Here is a 24,747-nt window from a genome sequence, read left to right on the forward strand (position 1 = left end):
GCTGAGCAGAGAGGTTTTCTGGAGTTACTTAAAGTACCTCATGTAGGTACTTTCTGGTACATAAGATTAAATCATTTTAGAAATGTGTGATAGTATAGCCACTTTGGAAGATGGCTTGGCTGTTTCTTACGAAACTAAACATACTCTTACCATATGATCCAGCAATCACATTCCTTGGTATTTACCCAAATGAGATGAAAACATATCCACACAAAAATCTGCACATGGATGTTTATAGCAACTTTATTCATAATTGCCAAAATCTGGAGGCATCCAGGATGCTGTCAGTAAGTAAACAGGTAAGCACAGTGCATTTAGACAATGGGGTAACTGTTTGGTGCTTAAGTGATTAAGACATAGAGGGAACATCAACGATGCACGAAAAAGAAGCCAGTCTGGAAGCTACACACGGTAGGAGTCAAACTTAACACAGTATTCATTCTAGAAAAAGGCAAACATATGAAGAGGTTTGTATCAGTAATTTCGAGGGGTTAGTCTGGAAGGAGATGAATGGGCAGATCCAGAGGACTTTCAAGGCTGTGAAAGCGTTTTGTAAGATAATGGCTGATATTGTCATTATACATTTGGCCGTATCCACAGAACTGAATTCGAAGAATGAATATAGACAATGGACTATGGATGGTAGGTTCATTGCAACAAATGTGCTGCTCTGCTGGGACAGGGTGACAGCGTGGGGGTTACACGCATGTGAACAAAAGAGGGAACTCCAAAATCTGCTCTAAACATAAAGACTTTAAAACTAGGGACAGACAGTGTGGAATAAGAACAGCATTTGTCTGTGAATATCTGTGGTGACTGAGGGGAAAGTAGCCGTCTATGCTCCATCACCCAGAGGATTTCCTGCCTTGCAAGCTGGGCACAAGCACCACATGCCCATTGCTTGGCACAAGGCCTGGTATTTGGTGGTGCTGATTGCCCATGCACACAGGAAGTGAATCTGAGCATGTAGCAAATCGGTTGGCTTCCAGGCAAACTGCTTGTTCAGCCTGACTCTGCATGCCTTGTGCAGCGGGGCCATCAGTGTGTACCTCACTGGTACCTGATGCTCCAGGTGATTTGTTCAGCCACGAAGATAGGGTGTGATCCCTGTGGTATGTTGAGTTCTTCAGGGCAGATGATCTGGAAAAAAGAGCCTTTGTCATGGAGATAGCACAGAATGGAGAAATCATACAGTAATATAGCATTCCTGACTGACTGAAATATTTCCAGAGGAAGAAAATATTACTGTAGTATACTAATAATTATCCAAATAATAAATCCCAGCATGGGGACGCTACTTGTCCCAAAAGTTTATGTACCCAAATGAAAGACACACACACACACACAGAGAGAGAGAGAGAGAGAGAGAGAGAGAGAGAGAGAGAGAGAGAGAGAGAGAGAGAACCTTTATATTTTTATATGCCTTAAGCAGCACAATAGCTGGGCCACTGCTTAACATTCACTGCTGTTAAAATCTACTTCCCGTCAATAATTCTGAGTTACTACTTACTAAATTCTATGTTCTATCTTGGCTGCTCTAAACCCAGTTGGGTAAGCCGTCTGGGCCACCCTCTCCTGGCTCCTTCACATGGTGGCTGTGTTTTTCTGTCCCGCACTCTTCTCAGGCTGACATCTCTCCTCTCCTCCATTCTCTCCCAGCATGGTGTATGTCTTCCTTCTCTCCCCACTCCCAGTTCCAAGCCAGGGAAATCCTAAAATCCCACCTCTGTCTGACCTCCCAGCTATAGGCTGTTGGCATCTTTATTTACCAATCAGAACCGACTGGGGGCAGGTTCCCAGAAGCCATGTGTAAATATTCATACAAATAGTTTTTTGAGGAATATAATTAGCATCTGCAATACAGTAAAGCAGCTACACAGTAGCCAGTGGAAAACCGATGAAGATTGGTGTCAGCCCAAGGTCTTTCACCGACAACAATTTTTATTTTACCATGGTGCTGATGCTCAGTATGCCCCACTCCAGACCGCTGTACGCCTTTCTCCTTAGGTCGCTTCTTCAGTGTTCCTAGCTGTTGCGGTGGAGCGGAAGTTGAGCAGAGGGCCAGAGGCATGTCTTCCCAGACCTTCCCCACTAGATCGGCTCACTGGGGCTACCATAGCCAATAATTACCAAAAATCAGGTGACTTAAAAACAACAGAAACTTGCTATGTTTGAAGCCTGGAAGATCAGAAACCCAAGGTCAAGTTGTTAATGGTTTTTGACTCTTCTCGGAGGCTTTCAGGAAGACTCTGTGCCATATTGCAAAGCTTCTGGTGGCTGTTGGCAACATACAGCAGTCCTCGGCCAGTAGATGCGTCAATCTCTGCCTTCATTTTTAAATTTTTTTTCCCTATATGTGTCTGTCTTTCAAGTCTCCCTTTTCCTGTCTTATAAGATCACCAGTCCTACCTTGCCACGGTAGTGTATACTTGTTGTTAAAGCTAGTTGAGAGGCTGAAATCACTTGAAATCAGGACTTATAAGTACTGGTTATATAGTGAGATTCTCATCTTAAGACAAAAACAAAACTTCAAATCCTAAAATCCCAAACTCTAATGGTGTCAACCTTAAACCCAAGATGATACCTGTTGGCTATTCACATCACTCAAGTGTCAGGAAAGGCTTTCCTGTCATGGATTCCCTTTGTAAACTTTGTAAACCTTCAAGGCAGAAAAATGGCCATGTCCTTACTAAAGGAGCTCCTGAAGCCAGACCCTCCCCCTGACTTTTCCAACTGTTATAACAGCATTTCTAGCCTCCATAAAGGTTGTAAAGGTCATCTTCCGACCCTCAGCAGGACCCTTTCCAGATTATGCTAATTTTAGGTGAAACATCTCAACAACAGCCACCAATCCCTGAAAAGGAAAACCCATCAATCATTGAACTTCCCACAGAAACCCGCCAATCCCTGAACAGGAAAACCTACCAATTCCTGAGCTCCCCCAAGCTCAGGATTTGAAATTCTACCAGTCCTCACTCTGGAAATCCTACACCATCATTGTTCATTGAGTTCTAGTTATACTTTCTTCAATCGTCCCATGTCCTCCCATGGGTCTTGCCTGAGCAAAACAACATGTGAGTCAGCTCCAGAAAAACACCACGTGAGTCTGCATCACCTGACATAGCCAGAAACCTACACTTCAAGGTTGTCATCCGCTGACATCATTTCACAGCTGGAACTCAATCTCAGCAGGGATATTTTGGAGACTGTAGGAACAAATGCCCCCTGATTGAGACGTGAGGAATCCGGACCTACTCCCCACACCTTTCACCCCATTCCCCTCTTCTGCTCTGAGGATGTGGGCCCTCGATCATGTTGCATTCATCCTCTGACTAGCTGTTTTGATTTTTGAAGAGGGTCAGAGTTTTTTATGGTGAACATGTTGGCTTGTACGGGAAGATATTAAGGATACAAGTAAGGCATTGTCCTAGTAACTGTTCTATTGCTGTGAAGAAACACCAAGACCATGGCAACCTATAGAGGAAAACATTTAATTGGGGGCTTGCTTGCAGCTTTAGAAGGTTGGTCCATAATCATAATGGTGGAGACTGAGGTGGCAGCAGGAAGGCGTGATGCTGAAGAAAGTAGTTGAGAGAAGCTACATCCTGATCCTCAGACAGCATAGAGAAAGGGGGGAGGGGCGTGGAGATTTGAAACCTCAAAGTTCACTCCCAGTAACACACCTCTTCCAACAAGTCATGCCTCCTAATCCTTGCCAATTAGTTCCACTAACTGAGATCAAGTATTCAAACGTATGATACTATGGAGGTTATTTTCATTCAAATCATCACAGACATCAATAACATTAATTTAGATGTCATTAAAGAAAAGGGAAGTTAGATTATATTATATACCCTAAAGCCTTTCTTTTCTGCCCTTGCCATGGATGAATGGCTGCCCATGTAATTACCTAAGCTACTTAATCTGTGTTTTCAATATAATCTATATTATGTAACGTGAGGTTAAAAGATGTAACACATAAGATGATATAAGAGTTGAAGCTTTTGAAGATTTGTATGGTTTTCTATGGTTTGACTTGATCTCCTTGGGTTGCATTATCTATGTTTTTAACTAGAGTTCCAAATTGGGATTCAACCTAGCACTGGCATTGGTTGATATATAAATACACAAATAAGTTATGCAAAATGTAGTTATTGCAAAAGTTATTGCAGAGGTAAGAATTTAGAAAGAATAGAAGAAAGGTGAATAAGTTATAGCATATTTTTACTGTCTTTTTATGATATCTTTACATGGAGAGATGTGAATAGTGTAAACCAGAAAAAGCAATTTCCAGAACTATAGATAGTTCCATTTTGTAGCAATGAAAATTATAATTATGCATAGTCAAAGATACAAATTTACATCTCTATTATATACACAGAGGAAAAAATGAATGCAAAGAATATCTCTGGCTATTGCAGTAGAGAGAAGGCAACCTCTGCTGGCCGATTCTAAAATGCTCCCATGGAAACGTGTACAAGATATTAATGAGTGAAAGATCCAAAGTGATCATGAAGACTGTTTTTTCCTCTATACCAGCTTCTATGTCTCTGATAACTGCTTCCTGTTGATCATTTCAGAAGATCTTGCAATACACACAGTCACCTCAGACATACATCTGTTTATCTGTTCCTCAGCACTGTACTGGAGTCAATTCCTTTGCCTCTAGAGAACTAAGAGCCAACTCACTGTCCCCACAGAGACATCATGAGTCCACTATCTGAACTTTCTGCTAGACAACTTGTCCCTGATAATGGATGTTGTGTATTTCCAGTGTTTCACCTTTTCAAAAGCAGTAAAGCAAAAACATTCTTGTGAACACATTTTGGCCAATAATAGCTGTATATAGGGTAAACTTCTGTAGAAGGAGACACACATTTTAAACTCTGACATCCATTGCCAAATTCTCCAGAGTGGTCACACCAATATCCATTCCCACCAGCAATCTGTGAGAGGATTTCCTTTCCCCTTCAGCTTTGTAACATTGGGTGTCATCTTATAGCCATGTTTGTCAATCAGAGAAGCAAGGAAAAATCCTTTTGCTCACAGTTGTATTTAATGAATCATGAGTGAGATAGTGTTCCTTTTTCTCATACAGAGACCTTGGACCCTTCTCCTCCTGGACTGAGCATCCTTTTCACAGTGACTTGTAAAAGCTCTTTGAAAACTGAAGACGTTTGACACTGTGTCGTTCTATTTTATAGATACAATATTCCAGTTTGTCACTAGTCTTTTGACTCTGTCACATTTCCCCATGCAACTTTTAAAAGACTAGATGAACAAATAACTGTGATTATATTTTTATGATTTCTGATTTTGCTCCTAACTTAGAACAATTTCTTCACTGCGGAGGACAAATTCTTATGATTTAAAGTATTGTATGCTTAAATCATTAATCCAGTAAGCACTGATTTTAGTGGGGAGAGAAATATTTACTTTTAACTTTGTAGAAGCATTTTTATTGCTTGCATTTTCTAAAATGAGTGTGCATTTGCTTCCATAATTTAAAAAGTCCAGTAAATCAAAAAAGACAAGAAGGCATTACAACCCACAGGATGAGGCGTGGAGGCAGAAGGGGCAGGCTACTTTAATAGAGGTGTTTATTCAGTAGGTTGAGCAGCTATAATTAATCAGGTCCAGTACTAGGTCCTGATGACATAATAAAAGCCCAGATTCAAGAACTGGCAATGGCAATTAGGAGGAGCAGCACTGATGGAAGTGTTTTATTCTGCGGAACAATCACCATGGCAACGAGAGCCTGAACCATCACTATGGAGGTACAGTGCTTGAAATTATGGTTGGCGAGAGAGTGTGACATTGTTGGCGAGGATTCTGAAAAAGGTGCACAGGCATGTTATAGTTGTTTCAAAACCAGGCTTTTTATCTGCCAGACCACGACTTACCGTCTTCCTTTTCCTTAGTGTTCTCTTTTGGGAAAACTAGAGACAAACTACTTAAAAATCAGTGCGGATTATAAACTCATACCAGCTTGACATAGTCGTTGTGATTCACGTCTGTCCCAGCTAGGGAACAACAAGCAGCTTTTGACTCAAAGAAGTACCATGTCATAGAACATGCAGGCATATGCGGTGAGTGTCCTTGCGGCCTGAGTTCTGATCCTGCTGCTCATTGGAGAGCCTGTTTTTGTTTGTTTGGTTCATTTTTATTTTTTGTTTGTTTATTTATTTGTTTTTTTCCCATGAGACTCGGGCAGAGTCACACGGGAACACGGGATTCGAACCCGGAGAGTCGGGTGCAGTCCACCCTCTGGCGGTGGGCGCCGAAGCCGTGCACCACCGCTCGTTCGCTCTGTTTTTTTTTTTTTTTTTTTTTTTTAAGACAGGGTTTTTTCTGGGTAGCCTGTAGCCATGGCTTTCTATAACTTGCTCTGTAGAGCAGGCTGGCCCCCAATGCAGAGATCTGCCTGCTTCTGCCTCTCAGAATATGGGATTCTTCCTACAGCATCCATAACATTTAAAGCCAAGAGGAAACTGACACGTCTGTGTATTGGGCTTGGTTTCGATGATAAAAAAAAAAATCTGATTAAAATATGTTTTGAATTAGCAGAAAATTGCCAAAACATGTTACCATCTACAGATTTCTTGGGTCACATTGACAGTTTTCCTGGGTCACAAACAGTCCATGGGCCTCAAGTGGAACACGCATACTAGTTATTCTGTTTTGTGGCAGATTTTATTTTTTTATAAATACAAATGAGGTCACATTTACCATGTTCAAATAATAACACCTTTTGACCCCTTCCATCTCTCCTCCCTTCACTGGAAACCTCACTTTGGGGATCACCAGGGGCTTGAGCACCTCCAGGGCACAGGGTGTTCACACAGGCCCTGTCAGTCAAAGACAATCCTGAAACTTCTGCCATCATGTTCTGGGCCATGCTCCCTGCTGTCTCTGGCTCTGTCCCTGTCATCACTGCCACTATTCCTATACCATTCAGCTGCCACTTCAGGCTAAGAGCTATTGCTGTTTCTCTCTTGTAAGCCTGCTCTTCAACTCTGCCCTGATTCCCCAGCACAAACCAAGACTGATCCATCACACTGAGAGGTTTCCATACTAAAGCTCACAGACCTGAGAAGGAAAGGTGGAAGAAGGCCAACGCATAAAGGCTTATTTTTTTATACTAGGCCTCTTCATCCACAAATGGAATTAAAGCCATAACCTTCCAACGTAGTACAACACAGCTATACCAAAGGCATACTTGCTGTATCCTTTAAAAGTTTCCATTCTTACCAGGAAACAGTCAAGTGCATCACTTCTCTGAGAGAGAACCCTCCTTCTTCATCTTGGAGTTAACTATTGAGATACATGCGTTGATGGGGTTCAGAGATCTGGTACATATAAGGGCATACATGAAGACAGCATCGGCTGCCCTGACGACAGCACACCACACCGTCTCATCTTGCATCAGAGGAGTCCATGAGAAGTGTGCCTGGTCATCTCTAACAGGCTCCACACAGGAGATCCTGTGTGGACTCCAGAGCAAGGCTGCTTGGGCCAAAGCACAGCCATCAGTTCCTAGCTGTGCACTGGTGGGGGAGCTTCGTAATCTCCTCTGACTGCTTAGTATTTCCCTGTGAACTAGGAACGATGATAACATAACCTGCTTTACCAGGCTGTGCTGAGGAGTAAATCAGTCACGACCAAACCCACCCAGTTGGTTTTCTGTATCTACGGATCCTCCTTCCACGGATTCAACCAACTTGAGATTTAAAAGAAAGAAAGAAAGAAAGAAAGAAAGAAAGAAAGAAAGAAAGAAAGAAAGAAATTGGCTTCTTCCTTATTTATATCTCAGTTGTTTATTTCTCTTGTCTCTTTAGCTAGTGAAGGCACTTGATTGAGGAAGAGCGAAGGCTGTGGGCACCCTTATCTCCTCCTAGACTTGAGAAGAAATGTTCTTACTTCTCCCAACTCAGTACCCTGCTGCCAATAGGTTTGTTTTATGTAGCCGTTCTTATGGTGAAGTAGGTTTCTTCTGCTCTTAGTTTCTTCAAGGTTTTTTTTATCATAAAGTCATGTTAAAATTTATCAAAGTGCTCTTCTGTATCAATTGGACTAACATATAATTTCTGTTTTTAAATCTGTTTATGTGCTGTATTAAATTTATTGTTTGCATGCGTTAAACCAATCCCTGTATGCCTGGAATGAAACCAATTTGGTCATGGTATATGATCTTAGAGAAATGTATGTATGTATGTATGTATGTATGTATGTATGTATGTACTATGTATGTATGTATAATATATATATAATTTTATTTAGCATTTGAGAACATCATATATGCATACAATGTAGTATGATGTACTCCGATGATAGTCACCCGACTCCTCTCCTGACCTCTCTCAGATTTACCCCGCCCTTTTCAAATTCCATATCTCCCCTCCCCCACAGCCCCCACCCTGACTTTAAAATAATGCACTAAGTCCCACTTGTGTTGCCTAAATACTCATGGGTGTGGGATGAGCCACTAGAATGTGGCTGGCCTACAAGGGCCACTATCCTTAAAGAAAACTTACTCTCCTTCCCCCAAAGCCAACTATCAATAACTCCTCAGTTGGGGGTGGAGGCTCAGGAGCCCCTCCTCTCTGCATGCTAGCACGTTGACTGGCTTGATCCCATGCTGGCAACCACAGCTGCTGTTGAGTGTGTGACTACAGTGGTCCTGTCATATCCAGAAGACATCATTTTATCCTGTCTTTTCTCACCTCCGACTCTTACCGTCTTTTCACTCCTCCTCCACAGTGTCCTTAAGTCTTGGGATGAGGTGGTGAGATACAGATGTCCCGTTTGTAGCTGAGCACACCACAGACACTCTCTGCACTTTGACCAGTCACACGTTTGTTGATCTACTTCATAAAGATACTTCTCTTATGATGTCTGAGAGCTACATTATGCTTTTGGATTAGAGATATAAATTTATTTAAAAATATATATAAATTTAAGGGGCTGGAGAGATGGTTCAGTGGTTAAGAGCACTGACTGCTCTTCCAGAGGTCCTGAGTTCAATTCCCAGCAACCACATGGTGGCTCACAACCATCTGTAATGGGGCCCGATGCCCTCTTATGGGATGCCTGAAGACAGTGACAGTGAGTACACTCACATACATAAATAAATGTTTTTTTAAAAAAAAGAAATATAAATTTAGGGGACAATTTGATAGCATTTCCATTTAGCAAAATAACAGTAGTAGGTTCACTCCTGAGGCCTAGTATATGATCTTAATGTGTTCTTAAGTTTGATTTGCAAGATTTTTATTGATAGTTTTTGCATCTAAATTAACCAAGAAAGACACAGTTAGAAAACACTTAGATGTACACACACTTTTAGTAGCAAGATACAAAAGCAACACACACACAAAATGAATAGCTTTTCTATGTACCAATAATGGATATGTGAGAAAGAAAGAAAAGATAAAAGAAATCCTATTCACAATAACTTTTAAAAAAATCCCGGGAATAAAGTTAACTAAGTAGGTGAGAGATCTGACAGTGAAAACTTCAAGGTGCTGAGGAACAAAGCTAAGGAAAGCACTAGAACAGCAGTGTGAACCTGTGGGCTGTAGAGCGACAGTGTGAACCCGTGGGCTGTAGAGTGGCAGTGTGAACCCGTGGGTTGTAGAGCGACAAAGTGAACCCGTGGGCTGTAGAGCGGCAGTGTGAACCCATGGGCTGTAGAGTGGCAGTGTGAACCTGTGGGTTGTGACCCCTTTGGGGGTTGAGCAGCCTTTTCACAGGAGTCTCCTAAGACCACTAGACAGCAATAGTTCACTGTTTATAAAGTAGCAGTGAAAATAATTTTATAGTTGGAGGTCACCACGGCGTGAGGAAAGGATCACAGTGTTGGGTTGGTTGAGAACCACTAGACGAGGAGATGAGAAGATACCCCATGGTCAATGAAAAGCAGAATCAATTTTGTAGAAATGGCTACAGTATCAAAAGTGGCCCACACAATTTGTATGGTCCCCACCAAAATCCCACTTACATTCCTCACAGAATTAGAGAAGACAGTCCATATTCATTATGGAGACGTCAAGTTCCCAAAGCAACAAAGGTGTTCCTTAGTGGAAAGTACAACACTGGAGCTGTTACATCTGCTCTCAGATTACATCACAGAGCCTCAGTGACAAAACCACACAAAACAGGACAGAACAGGCAACTCAGAGATAAGCCCACACAGCCACAACAACCTGCTTTTAAAACTTATTTTTGTGTATCTGAGTGTTTTGCCTAGACATGCTCATGCATATGGGCATGCTTGGTGCCCTCGGAGGCCAGAAGGCATCAGATCCCCCAGAACACGAGTTACAGACAATTGTGAGCTACCATGTGGGTGCTGGGAATCAAACCCAGGTCCTCTGACCGCTGTTAACCACTGAGCCATTTCTTCAGCCTTGAGCAGCCTATTTTTTTTGACAGGAAAAAAATTTAAACGTATTTTTTGAGGAAAGATAACCTATCCAATAAATGATGCTGGAGAAACAGGATTTGCATTATAAAAGAGTGAAAGACCCATCTCTCAGCCTTCCAAAAATCTATTAAAAATAGAACAAGTGACCTAAAGGTCTGGAATGTTGAAGCTGTTAAGCAATGGTTATCATCCTGAGGTCATGACCCCTTTGGGGCTAAACAACCCTTTCACAGGAGTCACATATCCAACTCATAACAGTAGCAAAGCTACAGCTATGAATTAGCAATGATTATAATTTTATGGTTTAGGGTCCTCACAACGTGAGACTCTATATTGAAGAGTCGCAGCGTTAGGGAGGTAGAGAACCACTGAGCTACAGGAAAACACAGTGAAACATCTCAAGATATCAGTGTAGGCAAGGACTCCAAACCCAAGAACGGACAAACAGCATGATATGAAATTAAGAAGGTTGCCGGGCGGTGGTGGTGCACGCCTTTAATCCCAGCACTTGGGAGGCAGAGGCAGGTGGATTTCTGAGTTCGAGGCCAGCCTGGTCTACAGAGTGAGTTCCAGGACAGCCAGGACTACACAGAGAAACCCTGTCTCGGAAAACCAAAAAAAAAAAAAAAAAAAAAAAAAAAAACAGAAATTAAGAAGGTTCGAAGACTGAAGACGGCCTGCAGCAGTGTGCAAGGCTAAACGTTTCCAGACAGAGTCTTAGCCAACTACACACCCAAAGGGGATTAGTGTCCCCTAGAGAAAGAACTGCAAATACTAGCCCCGCCCCCAAGTCAGCCAGTCATTAGATAGGTTGATACTCTGAATGGGCAGCCCTGAGAAGAAGATTATATACTTTCTTTCTTTTTTTTTCTTTTTTTTTTTTTTTTTTTTTTTTTGGTTTTTCGAGACAGGGTTTCTCTGTATAGCCTTGGCTGTCCTGGAACTCACTCTGTAGACCAGGCTGGCCTCGAACTCAGAAATCCTCCTGCCTCTGCCTCCCAAGTGCTGGGATTAAAGGCGTGTGCCACCAACGCCCGGCTGATTATATACTTTCAAAAAGCCAATTATATACTTTAAAAGGGGTTCAACATCCTTAGTTATCAGGCAAATACAGTTAAAACTGCTGTGAATCCATCTCTCAGACAGAATGGCTATCATAAATCAACCAAACCAAACCATACCAAACCATACCAAACCAAACCAAACCAAACCAAACCAAACCAAACCAAACCAAACCAAACCAGCTGACTTCAAATGCTACCGAGGATGTAGGGGGAAAGGAACTCCTATTCACTGTTGATGGGAATGGACACTATGTATGCAGCCATCCTGGAAATTATAGTGGTTCCTCAAGAAAACTGGAAACAGAGCTGTCACATGATGCGGCTGTACTACCCTGGGGCGTATGTCAGAAGGGCCGAGTCAATACATCACAGAGACACCTGTACATGTGTGCTTACTGTTGCACTGTTCACAATAGCCAGGAAATTGAATTCGCCTTGATGTCCATCAACAGATGAATGAATAAAGAAAATGTGGTCTGTGTACACAATGGAGTTTTACACACTGTAAAGAAAAATGAAATCATGACATTTCCATCGAGAGAGAAGGAACAGGAAATCCTTATGTACAGTGAAATAAGGCAGACTCAGAAGACAGGCACCACATGTTCAATCTTATATGCAGAGCCTCTATTTAAAATTACGTGTGTTTGCCTTTGTATCTGTGCGTGTGGGTCACCAGACTAGAAAGGGGGTGAGAAAGTGGAGGAAGAACTCTAAGGTGGGGATGGTAATGAATGCTCGTGTTAAGAAGGCAGAGGGGACACTTTATAGAGGAACGTACAGAATGAGCCAGAGTCAGACGGGGGACAGACACCTGGAAGGCAATGATGGAGGGGAACAATTGAAAGCCAAACAGAATGACGTGTGTGTATGAAAAACTCCATACCGAAGCCTATTGCATTATGTGCTGACCTGAAAAATTCATTTTAAAATGTGCTTGGGAAGAGTGTTTGGCATGTGAAGTCCTGGCTGAGTAAGGATGACCTGATTTTGATCCCTAGAATGCATATAATCCCAGCACTGGGGAGGCAGAGACGGGAGGATCCCAGGGCTTGTTAGCCAAGCAGCAGAGCTTACTTAATTTGCCAATGTGGACAGGTCCTGAGGAAAAACACCTGAAATTGACCTCTGAGCTCTAAATACGCTTTCTGCAGCCACACAGGCATGAACAGGGACACACAGACACAGACACAGACACACACACACACACAAACTCTTACACACACAGACACAGTCTTACACAAACACACACACATAAACACACGTATATACACAGAGACACACACTCTTATACACCCAGATACAGACACACACATTCTTACACAGACACATACATACACAGTTATACACACATACACACACACTTATACACAGACACACATACAGACACTCACACACAGACACATAGGCATGAACACAGATGCATACATACACTCTTACACACACACACTCATACACACATACTCTTACACACAGACACACATCCACACACTCATACACACACAGACACACTCATATACACATATACACATCCACACACACAGACACACATCCACACACTCACACACAGAACTTTGGTCAGAGTTCTCTTGCTGTGAAGAGACACAATGACCATGTCAATTCTTACAAAGGAAAACATTTAACAGGCTTGCTTACCGTTTCAGGTTTAGTTCATCGTCATCATGGCAGGGAGTGTGCGTGGCAGCATGCAGGCAGACATGGTGCTGGAGAGATGGCTGAGACTTCTACTTCAGGATCCGCAGGCAGCAGGAAGAGAGAGTCTGAGCCTGGTTTGGTCCTTGAAACCTTGGTTCTATCCCTAGAACACACCTAGATCCAACACGATCACACCTACTCCAACAAGACCACACCTTAAGTACCGCCACTCCCTAACCACTAAGCATTTAAACACAGAGTTTATGGGGAGGGGCATTCTTTTTCTAACAACCACAAACATACACACAGGATAGAGGAGGGATGTTAAAAAATATTGCACTTAACAAGTAGAGATAGTCTGTCATTTTTTTAACCCACTAAACAATATAGTAGGAAAACTAATTACATAGTATTTTTATTATATTACACCTTACAAGGAATCCAGATTTAAAGTTTATTAGGTGAGTGTGTATTTGTTACATGTGAATATGATTCTACCTTATACAATGGACTTCATTCCTAGTTTTGAAGTAGGCAGGAATCCTGCCTCCGTGGAGTGATGACAGTATTCAGTGTAGTTCTTGGCAGATACGGACCAGTGTTGTCTTGGTTAAAATGTCAAAGTGCCATTCGGACTGAGTTTGCCCATCTTACTTCTGTCAGTCATTCTGCAATCCTGGGTAACTAAACTTTATGGAGCATCAGTTTTCTCATCTACGGCATGGAGAGAACAGAGGTTTACACCCAGTGTGGTACAATTTGGGTGAATGGGAGCAGTGCATGGCCCTGGCTTTAGGTAGGCATTCAGTACATGTTATCATTATTCATGGGCTTGGTGAGAAAGAGCCCTTTCAAAGGCTTCTGCTATTTCCCACCATCATGAGGGGCAACATATGTAAGACTTCATCACTCAATTGACTAAAGCCTATTCCAGGTTGTTCCCAAATACGGATAATTGTTTGGCTTCTTCTTGAAGAAATTCAGTTTTGAGTTGAAGTTCAGAACTGTTACTTTTGGAGAGACTGAGAAAAAAAAAATTCATGTCTGGATTGCCTGGTGTGTTAGTCCAAAGGCCAGGGCTTCCCAGAGTCTCAGCTGAGACCCCTGGTGGCCATTGAAGCCATTTTGGCTCTGGAGAGCTATCTACGGGTCTAGCTAGCGGCTAAACAACATGGAGCAAAGGTGAGGAAACATCGTCCCCTAGTGGCCGCTGGGTAGACAGCAGCTAACCCAGTCGGAGTTGTGTGCCTGAAGTCTCCTGTTCATCCAGTACTGGACTATGGACCAGGAAACAAAGTCTGAGTCTTTGCCTGTCCTTTTAGGAAATACCTGTTAACCTCTTAACTCCCGCCTCAGGATACGTTTTTCTTTTTGGCAAACAATATAATAAACCACATACAACATCGCAGAATTTTTTCAGTGGAACTTTAAGATAGAAGAGTAGGGGGTTATGTAACGGTTCCTTTTTTATTACGTTTTATTTATTTTGTATGCATCTGGGTGCATGCATGTGTGCCCTTGTGTCTGTGTAGAGGCAAAGGGCAACTCGAGGGAGTCTGTTTTCTTCTTCCATCCTGTGGGACTCAGGAATCAAACCCAGGTCCACAGGCTTGGTGGCAAGCACCTCTACTTGCTGAACCATCTGGCTGGTCCCACATGTTGATTCTTTTTTTTTTTTTTTTTTTTTTTGTAACTCTTTATTAAGAAAGAACCTATGTCAGCACTGCTATGTAAACCATGACAAAGATCAAGGGAAACACATCAGGGATCATGTAGACAGTAAAATACATTGTTCTTTATATAATCAATGTATAATAGTTAAGGAGAGTGTAATTCTTATTAAGCACACATTTTTGCATACACAGCCTTCTCTTTATCTTTCTGTGCCTTTATCATTTGTTTGACTTTAAGCAATTCTGCCTGGATAGCTTTATCTCCTGTGCCTTCTTAAGGTCAGCCAGTGCTTGATCATATACTTTAATCCTTGCCATCCTTGAGCTTTTTGGTATAGTGCTTTAGTATTCGAAGGGTCCATTTCAAGAACTTCGAAGCAACTGTCAATTGCCCCCTGCCAATTTGACATCTTCAATTTATAAGCACCAATATTCAGCACACAACTTAAGGCTACAGGTTGCAGTCTGGGTGTATCTGCTTTCTCAATAACAGCCTTTGAACTATCCATGTACCTTAAAATTTTCCCATATTTTTCAATAGCCATCTCCCAGCTCTGAGACTTGAAAAAAGTATTTCCAATGTTTTTTTTAAGTCTTCAGATATTAATAAAATTTTGTCTACATCTTTTAAATCTATATTTGCATCCTCGGGGAAATCTGGATGACTGTCACCAGAGCCATCTCTGGGGAATATTCCCCAGTCATCTCCTTCTTTGAATTCTCCACATTCTGCAATGACACAGAGCTTGGCAGGTTTTTCACCATTCACTTCTACATTTTCAAGCATCCTTGCCACATCTCGTCCTTTTATTACTTGACCAAACACCACGCTTCCCATCCAAATGAGGAGTTGGAACTGTTGTGATAAAGAACTGAGAACCATTCGTATTGGGGCCCGCATTGGCCATGCTCAGCAAACCCTCCCGATCATGCTTATAATGAAAATTTTCATCTTCAAATTTTTCACCATAAATACTTTCTTCACCTGTCCCATTCTGATTTGAGAAGTCTCTACCCCCGAATCATAAATTTCTTAATAATTCGGTGGAAAGGGCATCCTTTAAAATGGAGAGGTTTCCCAGCTGTGGCTCCAGTTCCTTTTTCTCCTGTACACAATGCATGAAAATTTTTCTGCAGTTTTGGGAACAATATCTGCAAACAATTCTAAAACAATTCGTCCAACTCGCTCCCCGCCGATGCCCACATCAAAGAAAACTCATGGGTTCTTGGAATTGGAGGGCTTGGCTGCTGGGGATGGGTAGAACATCTTCACTGCAGGCACTGAAAAGCAGGACACGAGAACCTCGTGCGCGAGAGGGATGCAAACTCTACCCACTTGTTGACTCTTATTTTCAAGAACTTTCATGAATGCTTACCTGTCAGACTAATTTCTTACAACAACCCTCAAGCAAACAGTATTACATTTCCACTTTGCAGATGTGGAAACTGAGGCAGAGTGATTAAGTAACAATGAGCATAGGAAGAGCTGAATTCAAACCTCAGCGAAAACATCCCCGGAATTTATCCTTTAACACTTTGCTCTTTTTCTCCCCTGTATTCCAGAACTCAAAACAACAACAACAACAAACAAAACAAAAAAAAAAACAAAACCAAAAAAAAAACCAAATGTGGTCAGGATAAGGGGAGGAAAGTAACAAACAACGAGAAGACATCGTTATAGAAACAACGCAAGTTTTAAAAAGAAATTAGGCAGTGAGATGTAAGACTGACTCTTGCTCAGGGGGAGTCCTAGCTCCCAAGGACGCAGTGAACTCCGGAGCAGGTGGATGATAATGGTGTTCAGCGCAATCACAGCTGTGATTCCAGGCACCAAACTGCCTCCCTGATTTTTGGCCAATGAGCCTTGACCAAATCTTGTAAAACTCATTTACCACGTTCCTTCCCCAAGGTCAGATTTTCCTTGGGAACATTAGATAGCAGTTCATCATTCTGGGCCAACAAGGGCTTTTTTTCCTTCTCTGGGAGGTGGTTTTAGAAGCTCATTCTGCTTCCAGCCGAGTCTCCCCACATCACGAGCATTTCCTGTGCCAGTTTGAAAACTTGGGGCATCCCCCAAGCCCCTGCCCCAGCGCCAAACGTCATCCGAGTGAGTGACCATTACCACACAGAGCATGCGTAGCGCCTTGTAGCTCCCAGCCACATGGCGGGCAAGCGATGCTTATACAATGTTATACTTCCTCCAAATTCCAGTTTTAGCTCGCTGTGAAGGTTGCAGAGGCAGGAAAGGGCTCGTTTCCAACAGGTGCAGTTGAGTAGCTCACACTTGAAACAGGTTTTTTAAAGGCCTCATAAATATCATTCATTATCACACCCAGGGACAACTTTACCTTTACCTGGAGCTCTCGACGCCATCTGCTCAACTTTATTGCAGACGGTGGTGTTTTTACTGCCAGGTAGGACCAAGGAGACATTGGCTGTCAGGCTCCCATAGTGAGAAGGGGGACAGAAAGCTGCTTTTGAGATTGACTTCGCCGAACAGAAACTGTCTAGGGAGACCGAAGAGTTTTACAGTTGGTGTATTAATCAGCTTTCGGATATTGCACCAAACACCAAATACTTAAAAGACAAATATTATTTTGTCTCACAACCTTGGAGACATCAGTCCATGCTCAACTGGTCCATTACACTTGGACTAGCAGGAAGGAGAGTTTGACCCCTAGTAATTTATTTTAGGCACATTTAAGCATAGCGCAAATTAGTTAAAAATTTGTTCTGCTGATAATTAATTCAAGTCTATGTTCACAAAAAAAGCAAACATGAATCTCTTTGAGGAACAAAGTAAACTAAACAGTCAGATGGGATACATTGAAACTCTTTGTAAACTCCATGAAGGCAGGTTCCATAGATTTACTGAGAAAAACACATTTATAAAAAGGGTCTGGGGAAGGTCTGTTGCTGGGAGAGTCTCTAGCCACACAGTAGAGCATAGGTCACCAGACTAGTAAACATGTCTGTTTCCAGCCTTCTGGATGGATAACAGGTTTGCATTCCTTCCCTTGGAGGAACACCCCTGTGTGCTTAACATTACAGGTTGTGCTAGTTAGTGCATCTGTGAGCACAAAGACCCCTGTGCTTCTCCAGGAGGTGAAGCAGAAGCCATGGCTTGCTCCTCATGGCTTGCTCAGTCTGCTTTTTTATATCCCCCAGAACCACCTGCCCAGGAGTGGTACTGTCAACAACAGGCTGAGACCTCCCTCCAATATCAAGCATTAATCAAGAAAATGTCATACAGATATGCCTACAGGCAATCTGATGGAGGCATTTTTTCATTGGAGGTTTTGCTTCCTAGATATGTCTAGATTTATTTTAAGTGACAAAAACTCATCCAGCACAGTGTCCTTAAAAGAATAATCATATACACACGTGTATGTATGCATGTATGTGTATATGTATATATGCATATGCATACACACATGTTCTCCTCTTGAGAACTCACTGAGGAAAGGCTAGGGCACAGGAAGAAGATAGATCTACAAGCAGGAAACAGCTCTCACAGAAACCAAATTTGCTAGCATCTTGATTTTGGACTTCTAGCCTGCTAAAGTATGGGAATCCATAGTGACCAAGGCTTTACTGTAGTTGGGGTTCCAGTATCCAAGCCACATGGAATGCTGGCAAGTAGCCGGGGCATGCAAGGCAAGTGTCTGCAAGCTTTATGGGGCACACGGGTTCTAAAGGGTCTGCAGACAGAACAGTGTTATCAATAAAACTCAGTTAAGTGTAAACATATGTGTGTAGGCATTTAAAACATTATTCTTAGAATGACTTCAAAGGCATCAACAGACTGACAATAAGGTCCAAGATGCAAACCCAAACAAAACCCCAGACAAAATCAAAACAACCCCTTTTCTGACCTCTTTCTTTAGTGTTGGTGTGTCTCTCAACTTGTAAGCCATAAATTTTACTAGGGTCCAATATAACTCAAGTCTATAACCTTCAACTATATTAGACTCTATTGTTTGATACAGTCAGATGGTAAAGAACATTATACAGAATCCTCTAGTGTATTTGACTTTTACCAGGCATCTATATTGAATATGAGCCACTAAGTAACACTATGTAACCTTATGTATAGACATTATATGTTTAATTGACATGTGCATGTACCATGTGAGGTGCAGGATAGCGTGTAAGTCTTTCAAATGACAGCTAACATCACAGTAAATTTGACAAGGACATAAAATAACATTACTGATTGGTCAGGGTTCTCCCAAATAGCAGAGATGCAGATGTCTGGAACAGAAACAGCCCATGCACTCAGTGATGCTGTGTGGAGAAGTGGGGAGCTGATGTTTCTCCTGTACCAGGGACTGTAAAGGGCTCAAAGGTTCCTAACAAGGCCTCAGGAAACCAAGCGGCCTTTCTTAGAGAAAAAATAATCATTGTCAGACTCTAGAGCTGGACCAGCTCACAAGTCCATCAACAGCAAACACAAGGCAAGTGTTGGCGAGGATGTGGAGAAACTGGAATCTCGGTCTTTTGGTGTAAATGTAGAAATGGTGTAGCCATGTGGGAAGCTGGGAATTCTGCAAAATCTTAAATATAGAAATAGCATATGATCTATCAATCTAGGCATTTAGCCAAAAGAGCTGATGAAATGGAATGCTGTGTGTGTGTGTGTGTGTGTGTGTGTGAAAGAGAGAGAGAGAGAAAGAGAGAGAGACAGAGAGAGAGAGAGAGAGAGATCCTTACCATAGTTAGGATGTGACCTAGCTAAGAGAAACTACTTAGCAATGGGCTCAATAGCTGGAATGTGGTGTTGCAGGATATCCCATCACACTATGAACTTCAAGATTGTGTTATGTACTGAAAATAATTCTGCTTCTTGTTGTGGTGAGGCTCAACCCTTACTTAGCACACACTTTTAATTCCAAACAATGAAGGTAAAGTTAGTTTGTAGAAGTAAGCACCCATGTTTGAAAGTGATCTCTGACTGAGCGGCAGACAATGTGACAAATCAGAGAAGGATTTGACAGAATAGGATATGCCCAACTCTCACGAGAAGAGAAGCTACTTCAGAGAGAGCAGTGCAGAGAGAAAGAGGAGACAGTTTTACTGGGAGAGTTTTTACAGAGACAGTTCAAGAGGAACAAGCTAAACACGGTAAACACAGAGGGAAACTGACCGGTTGAGGCTTGGTCTGTTGCTATGTATTGTAATGCTAAATTCTGTACCCAATTCTAGTTGTTTACAAGTGAATTCTCAGGTTTACCAGCTTTTGTTGTGCAAACCTTGTTCCTTAATTTAAAACTATTTGGTTAAAAAAAAAAAAAAAACATGGCTACAGCCAATTACTAGAAGGATTAGAGGTAGGCAGGTTTTGAGTTTATCTGGTTGGGGGTTGCTAAGAGGATGGGGATGGGGGAGAGAAAACCCGCCATGAGGGGGAGATGGACCTTGAACACGTGACCAAGAGAAACAGCAAGTATCTGGAATACACTGCTGGGGAGGTAGCCAGGCCAGAAGTTAGAAAAGTAGATCAGGGGTTATCCCCCAGTGATTGTCAAAGCCAAATAAAATAACCTTAGACTGAGTCCAATTCATATGCAAGCCTGAAGGGTTAAGTTTAAATTGGTTCAAGTACATTTTGGCACAACTTATGTGGGACATAGAACCAAACTACCTGAGACAAAAAACAGACACTGCTTGGGACCAGCCAAGTGCAGCAACTGGGGAAGTATCCACGCTACAGAGAGCTTTCAGGAGGCTCCCTCCCAGCATAAGGTACACACGTCTGGAGACTGCCCTAAATGCAGCACAGAGGCTGGCTTGTAATGCAATTTTCTCACTGACATAGAGATCTATCTGGTCTGGGCATTTAGAGCTTGGCCTCTGCCTGCCCTCGCTCTCCTTCCCATGTCCCCACATCTAGGCAGGACACCGGGCAGCCAGGCCCCACTCTCCCAGCCCGCCACACTGAGGAGGCTGAAGCCTTGAATTGATACACAAGCTGTGGGTTGCAGTTCAGGTCCACACCCTGAGCCAGCCACACCTGAGGCTTGGAGCTGGACTCACATCATTTTTCCAGTAGAGGAAAGGCTATCACCGGTCACGCATAGGAGATAGAAGACAAAACCATCTCAGGAGCACAAAAGCCACAGGTTGTTTTCTATGCCGGCTCCTCACTACGAATAAAAGAGTCAGAAACCTCCGTGGGGTCCTGAGCTGAACACCAGAGAAAGACAAAGGCACAGAAAACATCGGATTAGTTAATAGAGTTGGAAGTTCTTATTTTGAAAAAAATTAAACATGTAAAGATGATAAACACAACAAAGACCTTTTAAACTTTAAGTAATACTATTTTGAACAGTTCAAAAAGGATGGATCTAGAGGAAATGACACCTTGCCAGTTACAATGATTGCATTACTAAGCTTCACTCTTATCCTGATAAGCATTTTAGCTTGCTGTGTCTTTTCAAAAAACAGGGCCTTAAAAAATTTACAAGCCTTAGAAAAAGGATTAAATATTTTATGAAACAGAATGAAACGATGTCAAAACATTGGGGGGGGGATGAACATTATAAATCAGAATATAAAGACTGTTCAGATGTCTGGGAGACAGGGAAAGGAAAAGGGTGAAATATGAAGGCAAACATTAGAGAAAAATTAGACACATTTGTGAGCAAAATTGAGGACAGTAATTGTTGCAGCCCGAGCTGCCCCACGCTTGGGAGCCAAAAATGTTGGGGACCGCTCTATCAATGTTGGAACCCGCACTACCAAAAGCCTTGGGGGCTAAATTGTTAGAGCCTGCACTGCCCAAAGCTGCTCCAGTCCACGGGTCAGGGTTCAGCAAGAGAGAGAGTGAGGACAGATGTGAGGAATGGAGACCAGACAGAGTGCGATTCAATCCCATTTATTCTTCAGTCTCTCTTCTCTCCAAGTCTCAAGTCTTGAGTTCCTAGTCCCTAGTTCCTAGTCTCTAGTGCCTCCAAGTTTCAAGTTCTTTCCAAGCTACCTTCCAAGTGCCTAATACCTAATAATCCTTCTTCCGAGTTCTCTAGTCCAAGTGTCTTCTTCCTCAATGCCTAATTCCTACTCTAAGTTGTACTGAACTCTTCTGTCTGCCTCTAGCCTTTTATATGTCTCACTTCTAAGCCACGCCCTTAAGTCACACCCTTAGGTCTTTAAATCTGATCTCTAAGTCACTCCCTTAAGTCTCGGCTCTAAATCACAGCTTTAAGCCTCACACACTCAAGGGAAGATCCTGGGCATCTAAAACAAGATGTTATCAGAGTGTGCTCAGCTGTTGCAGGCTATTGTAATCAAATCTCTTGTCAGGGTATATGGCTCAAGATGGCTGCAAGGATGATAGCCGCCTTCTGTTGGCCCCCCACAAGTAATAATAAAGAGAGGAAAATGAACAGTAGAGGAGAATTTAGAAAAACTTATAAGCAAAATTGAGGGGGAGATCAAGATAATAAAGATACAAGAAAAGGAAAATAATAAAAATGGGAGGGAAGTCTTAGAAGAAAACTTACAAAAGATTATAAGTAAAATGGAAGCATATATTGAGTTATGGACAGAGGAAGGAAGACCAAAACATACAGCAGCTCCTTGCAGCAACACTTTGAAAGGGCAGTCTATTTCTGGGGTGGGGGGAAAAACTAAAATGATTTTTCCAGCCCTGATAAGGGAATTGGAAGAAGATGAAGAAATCCACAGGGTTGTCAAAAATTCAAATGGCAACTGATAGTGGCACTGGGCCACACTGAATTGTATAATTCCAAAAGATTGGAGAGATTTGATGATAGCCCTCCTAGAGCCTGGCCCTCAGTTACAATGGCTGACATGATAGAAAGACGAGGCACCCACTATGGAGCAGTGAAATAGGGCTAGAGCCATTGATATGGTCAAGGACCACTGACTGGGTAAAGGCCGGGACTCTAGGTAAGCAGTACAGACTGCCCCTGAGATGCTGTCCTACAACAATGTCACACAGTAGCTTTAAATGCTTGGGACAAGGTTGAACAGGGGTGAGCTGAATAATTTACAAACATAACCTAGAGTTCAAACATATTTTTCATGGGCTTTTCCCAAAGACTAACCATAGCTCTTAAGAGAGCAATATCAGATCCAAATGCTAGAGAATTGAATTAATTCAATTAACTGAATCTTTAGCTTTTGAAAATGCTAATGATGAATGCAAAAAGGCTATTAGACCGTTAAGAGCAAGATCTGCATCTCTTTGTGAATGGATTAAAACTACTGCAGACATAGAAGCAGATGCTCACAATTCAATTATGGTTGAACAAACAATTCCAGGAGATAAAGAAAAACGTATCCATTGTTGTGGCTGTGAAAGATCAAGTCATTCCCTAAGTAACCGGTAGCCAAATGATTCCTAAGGATAAATCCCTCTACAATGGTAATAATTCTGGGAGAAATTTTCCTGTGAAATGTAGATGGGGGAAGGAACAGGCATACAGTTCATGAATGTAGGTCATTCAAAGATATACGAGGCAATTCCTTAATTTTGGGAAACTAGCTAAAGGGCTATGCTTGCTGTCCAAAACAACAACAACAACAACAACAACAACAATAACAACAACAACAACAACAACATGAGCCTACCTGTCCAGTAAGGAAAGATATTTCTGAAAAACAATTACAAAATTTAAAGTCTGATAGGATAAAGAGAGAGCTGCTCAAAACTCAATTAAACCACTTAGCAGAAATTGAGTGTCTCCTAAAGATAAAAAGAGAGGTTCTAAGGACACAGAAAAACAGATATATTGGAGACTACTATAAAATGAAAAGAGACCAAAGTTTAAATTAGAGTTAATGGAATGGAGATTGAAGGATTAGCAGATACTGGGGCAGATGTAACATTAACACACAAGATTCCTGGAATCCATCTTGGCTGCTTCAAATGGTGTCTACACAGCTCCTAGAGACTGAGACATTGTCTCAGGTACAATGAAGTCTTAAATGGATTAAATGTATAGGACCATGATGTCAAATAGAAAGGTTAAGGCTGTATGTGGCAGATGTAGCCATGAACTTATAAGAAAGAGATCTATTGCAACAATGGAAAACACAGATTAGCATACCTTCAACTTAAGGCTGTTCATAGACATAATACATCAGAGACTAATTCTTCAATCTTGGTTGAAGGAACCACTGCTGATAAAACACCAACAGCCTTACCTCTAAGGTGATTAACTGACCAACCTGTTTGGATTGAACAATGGTCTATGACAAAGGAAAAGTACAGGCACTAGAACAGCTAGTCCAAGAGGGTCAACACAGAAGTGTCCACCAGCCTTTGGAACTCTCCTATATTTGTCATTAAAAAGAAATCTGGCAAATGGAGTATGATAACAGATCTCAGAGCAATCAATAAAATTATTGAGTCATTGGGTTCCTTGCAGCCCAGAATCCCATTGCCTTACTTGTTACCTAAGGAATGGCCTATCATTGTGATTGATCTAAAGGGTTGCCTTTTCACAATTCATTGACAAGAACAACATAGAGAGAGATTTGCCTTCAGGGTGCCCACATTTAACCACTCAATGCCAACCAAAAGGTTCCAATGGAAAGTCCTGCCACAAAGAATGTTGAGTAGGATATTTTATGCAGATATTTTATATAACAGCCATTGGAAATAATTTGGAAATTTACCATTGTAGGGATGATATTTTGCAGGCTGATTCAAGTAGAGATACCTTAGAACAGTTTTTTTTTTTTTTGGTTTTTCGAGACAGGGTTTCTGTGTGTAGCCCTGGCTGTCCTGGAACTCACTCTGTAGACCAGGCTGGCCTCGAACTCAGAAATCCACCTGCCTCTGCCTCCCAAGTGCTGGGATGAACAAATGTTTTTAATGAAGAAAAAAAAGGCTTCCTGGGGATTATAAATTCCTACTGAAAAAATAAAAAGAGGAGCTTCTGTTAATTATACTCTTAAT

General features: G+C 41.9%; 1 long non-coding RNA gene and 1 pseudogene across 1 annotated transcript; both read right to left on the reverse strand.

The window, feature by feature from the left end:
* Positions 1-227: 227 nt before the first annotated feature.
* Positions 228-13,294, reverse strand: LOC143443812 (uncharacterized). The gene is made up of 2 exons (XR_013113104.1): positions 13,147-13,294; positions 228-1,140 (listed from the first exon to the last, which is right to left on the reverse strand). It is a non-coding gene; the product is annotated as an uncharacterized LOC143443812 (long non-coding RNA).
* A 1,418-nt stretch (positions 13,295-14,712) lies between these two features.
* LOC117716501 (peptidyl-prolyl cis-trans isomerase D pseudogene) lies at positions 14,713-16,086 on the reverse strand (annotated as a pseudogene).
* Between the last annotated feature and the right edge of the window lie 8,661 nt (positions 16,087-24,747).

The sequence above is a fragment of the Arvicanthis niloticus genome, chromosome 10, assembly GCF_011762505.2.
Source record: "Arvicanthis niloticus isolate mArvNil1 chromosome 10, mArvNil1.pat.X, whole genome shotgun sequence".
In the NCBI taxonomy this organism is placed as follows: domain Eukaryota; kingdom Metazoa; phylum Chordata; class Mammalia; order Rodentia; family Muridae; genus Arvicanthis; species Arvicanthis niloticus.